Source organism: Panicum virgatum, chromosome 5N, assembly GCF_016808335.1.
Source record: "Panicum virgatum strain AP13 chromosome 5N, P.virgatum_v5, whole genome shotgun sequence".
Classification (NCBI taxonomy): domain Eukaryota; kingdom Viridiplantae; phylum Streptophyta; class Magnoliopsida; order Poales; family Poaceae; genus Panicum; species Panicum virgatum.
In genome coordinates this window covers 17,672,280-17,679,873 of record NC_053149.1, presented here as the reverse complement: position 1 = coordinate 17,679,873, position 7,594 = coordinate 17,672,280, and the positions used below count along the sequence as shown (strand labels likewise).

The 7,594-nt window shown below is 47.8% G+C and overlaps 1 non-coding gene across 1 annotated transcript; it reads right to left on the bottom strand.

Moving 5' to 3' along the window:
• Positions 1-469: 469 nt before the first annotated feature.
• Positions 470-576, bottom strand: LOC120677150. Its single transcript, XR_005676211.1, has one exon. It is a non-coding gene; the product is annotated as a small nucleolar RNA R71 (small nucleolar RNA).
• Between the last annotated feature and the right edge of the window lie 7,018 nt (positions 577-7,594).

Below are 7,594 nucleotides of genomic sequence, written 5' to 3'. Positions count from 1 at the left end.
TCCAGAAAGAATTGGGAGAAACGTGAGATGCCGCGTCGTCCCACCTCAGAAGAGACTCACTTGGCCTTTTAGTTCACCCTCCACTTCAGCATCTTCATCCATGGCTCAGAAGACTCTCCGTCAGTTTTCTGTCCTGTCCAATAGCCACATTCATACTGGATTGAACATCAACCAAGCCGGCAATTACGGCTTTGAGCTGAAGACTGGACTCGTGAACATGGTCCAAGCAAGTCCGTTCTGTGGAAAGGCATTCGAGGATGCCAATGCCCATCTCCAGAACTTCCAGGAGGTGAGTAACACCATCAACCCCAGAGGAACTACACTGGATGATGTCCGTCTTCATCTGTTCCTATTCTCACTGCTCGGGAAGGCCAAGACATGGTTCTACTCCAACAAGGAAGCTTTCACGACATGGGAAGCTTGTTCAAATGCATTCCTAGCAAAATACTTTCCAGTGGGCAAGACCAATGCCCTCCGGAACAGGATCACCGGAATTCAACAATTACCGGATGAGAGCATCCTAGAAGTCTGGGAGCGTCTCCAGGAGTACATTCAAGCATGCCCACACCACGGCATAGAAGAGTGGCTGATCATTCAGAACTTCTTCCATGGCCTGAATCAGCAAGCCCAGGACCACGTTGACGCAACAGCGGGTGGTTCCTTCCTTTCTCTCGATGTTGCGGGAGCAAAGGCGCTGATTGACAAGATAGCTTCCAACCAAACTTGGAAAGGAGAAAGGCAGCCAGCCCGTCCCAGGGGCGTGCACCAGATCGACACGGTCGATATGTTAGCTGCCAAATTGGAACTTCTGATGAAGAAGCTGGAATCTCCGCACCAGGAGGTTAATCAGGTTTCGGAGTCTCGTATGACATGTGAAACATGTGGCGAGACTGGGCACTCGGGCATTTTGTGCCCATTAACTCAAGAGGATGCGAACTTCGGTGGGAGCAGCAATAATCCCAACCCAGGATTTCATTCTCAGCAGGGTTGGAACTCCAAGCCCAACCTCCCCTTCGGTCAACAACAAGGTATGAACTTTAATAATAGTTTTCAGCCCACAATAAAAGACCTAGTGTACGGCCAAAAGAAAATCAATGACAATATTAGTAAGAAATTTCTTGCTAATGACAAGATCCTGGAATCCATGGCTGCACAACTAGAGGGATTTAATTCTGTTATTAAGAACCAACCGAGCTTTAATAAGATGATAGAGACTCAAGTAGCTCAGCTTGCATCCTCATGTCCTAATATTAACGCGGGAAAACTACTCGGGCAACCGGAAGTACCCCAGAAAGAAAATGTTAGTGCGGTGACCACGCGTGGTGGTAAGACCACGCAAGAGCCACCCTTCCCACAAGATACAGGAAAGCAGCGGAAGACCGTAACCGCTAGCCATACAGAAGTTGAAGATGAAGCACAGGAGGTGGCCGTCGAATCCAACACTTCTACTACCCAGGAAGACCCCGTGGAACCCCCGAGAACTTCACGGGACTTTCACGACACAACTGCCTTACCGTTTCCGGAGCGGATAAGGAAGCCAGTGGCCGATGAACAATTCAGCAAGTTCGTCGAGGTAATAAAGAAGCTATATGTGAATATACCACTTCTTGACACTATGCAGGTACCCACGTATGCCAAGTATATCAAGGATATTCTTGGAAACAAGCGGACGCTGCACACCACTGAGGTCGTGTAGTTAACCGAAGAGTGTAGCGCAGCTATACTCAATCCTCTCCTGCTGAAGAAGAAAGACTCAGGCTGCCCCACCATCACCTGCTCGATCGGAGCTCAACACTTCGCAAATGCCCTCTGCGACTTTGGAGCAAGTGTCAGTGTCATGCCAAAGCTAGTTTACGATAAACTTAACCATCATGCACTTGCCACTACTGCCAAGTGTTTGCAGCTAGCAGACCAAACAGTCCGCTATCCGGCGAGAATAGCAGAGAACATTCTAGTGAAAATCCGGAATTTCTTCATTCCCGTCGACTTCGTTGTACTCGACGTGGAAGTCGACACCAAGACGCTGCTCATTCTGGGCAGGCCATTCTTGAGCATTGCAAACGCTCATATTGATGTCGGGGCTGGAGAGATTCAGCTCAACATTAATGGTCAGAAGGAGAAGTTCGCCTTCAAACCGAAGGTCGAACAATGCTCACAAGTCAAGGAGGCCCATCGGAAAAAGAAACCCGAGAAAGAGGCAAAGAAACCGTCGCTTCCGAACATTGAGGCCCTCATTGAGTTCGTGGAAAGTCTGTGGATTCAGGAGGAGTTACGAATTCAAGAGGAAGAGAAGCAAATCAAGCTTCACAATCAGAGGAATGCCAAGCGATGGATCCAGCGTAAGAAATTTCTGGATTCACAGAAGGCAAAGGTAGAAACACCACTCACACCTATGAAAGTGTGGCGGAAGAAAGTGTCATCGCCCAAGACTCCATCTAGCGACGACAATCAAACCAAAGGAATGGAGAGTCCAGCTCCGGACTCTAAACACGAGCCATCGCCATAAGGTACGTGGCACATATCCATCATCGCATTACATATAGGATAGTTTAATTTCTCCTTGCATAAATTTTCCTTTCACCTTGCATAAGCATGTTTGAATTTTAACCAATACATATTTAAAATTTGGAAGTTTGCATCCGTAGAACTTCATGAAAAAATTTCGAATTTTTTTTTGGCCGAGTACCAGGCCGGCCGGCCCCACCTTCTCTCCTCTCGTAGGGGACAACAGGGAGTGGATTCTTGGAGTAAAGCAAGGGACAAAGGGGGAGCACGGGAACGTGTAGAGGCACACCGAGCGGCCTCATTAGGGCCGGCCGGCCTTTGTCGTCCACCCGAGCCCCATCACCACCGACGGGAGTCACCATACCTGCAAAGTCTACGAAGTAGATCGTCGACGTGGCTCGATGGCCGCTGCGCAGGAGCCGACCGGCCTGTCCCAGGCCGGCCGGCCTGGCCCTGGCACCCGGCTATAAAAGCTAGCGAGAGCAGCGCCCCTCGGTGCACCAGAAGCTCGGGTACACTTGCCTCAGCCCGAGCTCTTTAATCTCTTCTCCCTTCCTTGAGTTTTCTTGCTTAATTGAGCTCTTTTGAGTTGATTAAGTAGAGGACTCAAGTGCTAGCTCGCCCCCAAAATAAAATTTAAGTAGTAATTAGTGAAGTTCATAAACCAGAAAACACAAAAATATTTCCCCTCTAAATAAAATCATGGCACGCTAAATGTTGAACGAACGTTTGTGGTGGTTTAACGCCCCGCAAGAACGACTAACGACTAACGACTAACGCTAACCCTCTTATTAACCCCTTGTTTCCTTCGGGTATTGCTCGTACTAATATTTTGTAGCCACCATGCTGAATCAAGCTAAGGAGATGGTCAAGAAGGCATTCTCGAGAAGATCGAGAAGCTCGCAGAGTTCATCTTCTTCTCGGGATAGCATGTCGGTCGACTTTGGTCACACGCATCCCAAGAAGAAGAAGAAATTCCCGCAGTCCCACGAAGCCGTTTCCACATCAGGATCTTGACGATGGTCGAGCAAATCGTCTTCAATAATGACTACGAGCGGCAAGCACTCGAGCTGCTGAAGAGGCAAACGTATGCCCATGCCAAGAGGTTCGAAACCCGCTTCCTCATCATGACGGGACTCTTGCAAGACATGAACCAAGCCTTCACTGCCGTCGGATGGGAGAACTTCACCGATATCGTCGAGCCAGGTTCGCATCTCTTGACCATGGAATTCCATATGTCTCTTACCGTTGAAGAAACCAGCACTGAAACTAAAGTTTACTTCTGGTTCTTTAATGAACAATTTGAAATGACTCTCCAACAATTTAGTGTTGCCTTGGGCTTTAATAAAAGATGCATCTTAGACCCCCAACACACTTGTTGAGCGCTATCAATATGTCCGTAGCTCTTGGTGGAGTGAAATTTCTAATGAACCCGTGAGTAGTAAGAACAGCATAGTCTCCATTCATAATCCTACTCTGAGGTTTCTTGCCAAGTGGCTCGCCATGGTTGTGCACTCTTGCATGGACCTTCACCTCTGCAGCTTGCCTGAGTTGCTGTGTCTGTACGCTATGGCAAACAAGATTCATTTTTCGCCCGTCCGGAGCATGCTCGCTCATTGGCAGAAAATGATTACGGGTAAAAGCCCCATTGACATAACCCCACTAGTCACTCGTGTGGCGAGGTATGTCAAAGCGATGGATGGCGCCGAAGTCACTTTCTTGCCTGAGATGGAGGCGTACAGATATGAGGTCGGTCTTGAGCATTTTGTGCAAGGGCACATGATGCGAGAAGGGCCAGGGAATTCTCTCTTTATGTGTTACCCCGGGTACGATTGGGAGATCGAGCTAACATGCCCAAGACTCTCTCTCTCTCTCTCTCTACTCGGTGAAAAGTCTAACATTGCAGATGGAGAAAAGAGAACCCGCACGACGGAGCGTTGCAGGTCCACAGACGAGGAGCAGGACCCGGTGCAAGCAGGCCGGAGCAGGTCTATCACGACGGACACCCCCGGTTCATGCATCAGCATAACCGGGGTCATCCACGCAGAACATGAGCTTCGAGGAGGCGTACGGGCATTACAACTAAGACTTGTATCAGGATGGTAGCAGCAGATTCACTGGTGGGCAAGGACCATACTACCCCGCAGGTATGCATTCGTCTTTTGGTCCACAGGTAGGTCCCTCATCGTCAGCACGCTTCAACTATGAGGACCCGATTCTTCGGACCATCACAGACCTCTCGAACTGCATCAGCACCCTTGGTACACAGCAGCAGCAGATGTAGGACACGATGGCACCCAACACTCAGCTCACTCAAGAGAGCTGTGGGTTGACCTCCGCTTTGCAGTACGACGTCTCGAATGTCTTCATCCACCTTGGGCTGGACTATTAGCAGTCCCAGCCATACCAGCCGTACCAGCCACCCGAACAGGAGAACAACGACGATGAGGAGGAGAACAACAACGACAACGAGGAGTACAAGGATGATGATGAGGAGAACCCTGACGAGGGAGAGCAGGACTCCGATGAGGAAGACTAAGCTTCATCGAAGCTTGGGGGGTCACACTGCCAGGTAAGTCATCGCACCCGTTCTCTCTATTCAGTAGCCATGCCAAAAAATAGTAATAAATAAATAATCTCATAACAAAAAAAAATCCCAAAAAAATATTTCCATGCTTTGAATAAAATTTATATGAAAGGAAATCTGTGTAAGCTCTTACTTTGGAAATGATGAATAGTTGCTCTGTTTAAACCCTGTATGTGCCTCGTTTACAGCTTTTTACTCTCCTAGTACCTGAACTAGTTGGCACATATTAGTTCCACTAAAAAATATGGTTGCGTGGAGGCATGAGTTTAATTTCTAAAGTCTAAGTTGTTGCGGGATTTGAGATAGCCCAAACTAGAATTTAAACTGCTTGCTCTAGTAGAGAACCCCTCGGAATTCTTTTAATCAAAATCTTGGTAAAGGTTTCCCATGGTTAAAATAACCCATTCAGAGCCTCATATTGCATAAACCGTTTGAGCTATCTGAAGTTACTTTGAGCTTTGTCGAATGGTGCATCCACTTCGGGAATGGTACTTGCCATCTACAGGTCTTCATCCCACATAAATCCACTATTTGCTAGCACAAACATATCTGGCCTATCATTTACCCATTCCGGGTATTGACATCCACTTTTGCCAGCCATACTCCCCCGCAATCACAATCCCGATACCTCCGTTCATTCCACAAGAGCTTTTCGATCAAAACTCCAAAGAATTCAAGTTATATCAGCAAGGGAGAGTGGAGTTATCTTCTAAAAAAAAGAGAAAGGAGAAGCCCACTCTCCATTCCAAAGAGTTGCAAATTATGGAGTTCAAATAAAAAGGAAGCCATCAATTTCATTTCTTCATACCCTCCAAATATCCCATGTTCAATGAGATCTGAATTTGGCTAAGTATCGACCCCGGCATGGATCACCCTTCGGCTGAGCAATACAGGTAACCAAGGTATGCAATCATCTTCCTATAAACTCCACATATCAGCTTTAGAGATAGGAAGAACATGGTCAGATATCTCGACCATAGGTGAGGATAATACGCTTTGAGCGACTCGAGAGTACCATTGGGAAACCTGAACCTCTTTTGAAAAATTCTTATAAAAATCCGAGCTGGGAACCTGAACAGGTAACATGGAATATTCCGGTGAAGGTTGTTTAGTCCAACAACCGCCCAAGACTGAAGGATGAAAAACGAATACACCCCATCTTCCAGAACCTTAGGTATGAGCCAACTTTTCATAAGTACAGATGGAAAGAGTAATATGCTGTACACAAGGTACCTGCAAGGGGGTAAATATTGATGCAACTCCTGATCCACCAAGTCTCAGTTTAGGCTTTGCTCGAGGACGAGCAAAAGTTTAAGCTTGGGGGGGTGTTGACGGCCATAAATTCACATTCTAGCCGTCAACTTCTCGGGAATAACACGAGCTTTACACTATGTTCCATTCATATTTTATTTATTTCTAACGAGTTCCACAAGTTTTGGATGAGTTTTGATTCCAGGAGCAGATGTACCAAAAATGGATAGAAATAGGTAAAATCCCAGGCCGGGCGGCCTCTCCTAGGCCGGCCGGCTTGGCACCTCCAAAAATATGGTCCCGGCTTCGAACCAGAGGCAATGTGACACGATCATAATGCCCTGAGTCAAGGGTTAGGCCTTGGTTTGATTGGATGGATCGGAAGGCTCGCACAGAGAACAAAAGGGCCACAACTCAGTACCAACTAAGGTCCAGGGCCGTGATTCACCACTGAGGCAAGTTACCAGAATGCAGAGGAAACGTCGGCGCAACGGAGGGCCGAGTTGGGCTAGTGGGAGGCCGGCCGGCCTCCCACAGGCCGGCCGACCTACAACCTCAAGCGTTCGGGCAACGCAACGACTGCCGACCTCCTGAAGCAATCCAGAATGTCCGTGCAAAGGCGGTGGCCAGATGGCCAAAATCCTAGGCCGGCTAGCCTAAGGGAGGCTGGCCGGCCCCACTTTGCAGTGTCTCATGCCCCGGCTTCACGTGGAAGACAAGCACACCGACCTTACCTGCTTGCAACTGACGCTACGGGGATTAACCGCCAAATATCGACCTTGGAAGGGCTATAAATAGAAGCACCATCCATCACTTCAACACACACCATTGGAGCTCTTCTCTCTTCACATGTACTTTCTAGAGTAGGTTAGTAGCTTGGGAGTTAGAGTCGAGTCGAGCTTGCTCGGGATTCCGGAGTCGTCGGAAGTCTGGTATAGCTCTTGTATATTTTTTTTGATATTACCAATATAAGTTATCTTCTTTACTTTTTCGAGTCAGCATTACTTTCCGCTGTATTTTATTTACTCAAGTCTGAGTGTTCAGCTTGAGCGCGGAAGTTATCCTTTAGCTTAGACTAAGTTATCTTTCTTAGTGATCGGGATCTTATCTTACGGGTTTTCTCGCCCGGACTAGTGTATCTCAAGTTAGTGCTCTAGGTTGAGGGGGACTTCTCTCGAAGGCCTCGAGAGAAATCCTAACACCGAGTGCAGACGTGGTGTCTGACCTTAGTGTTAGCTAGAAAGTATATTC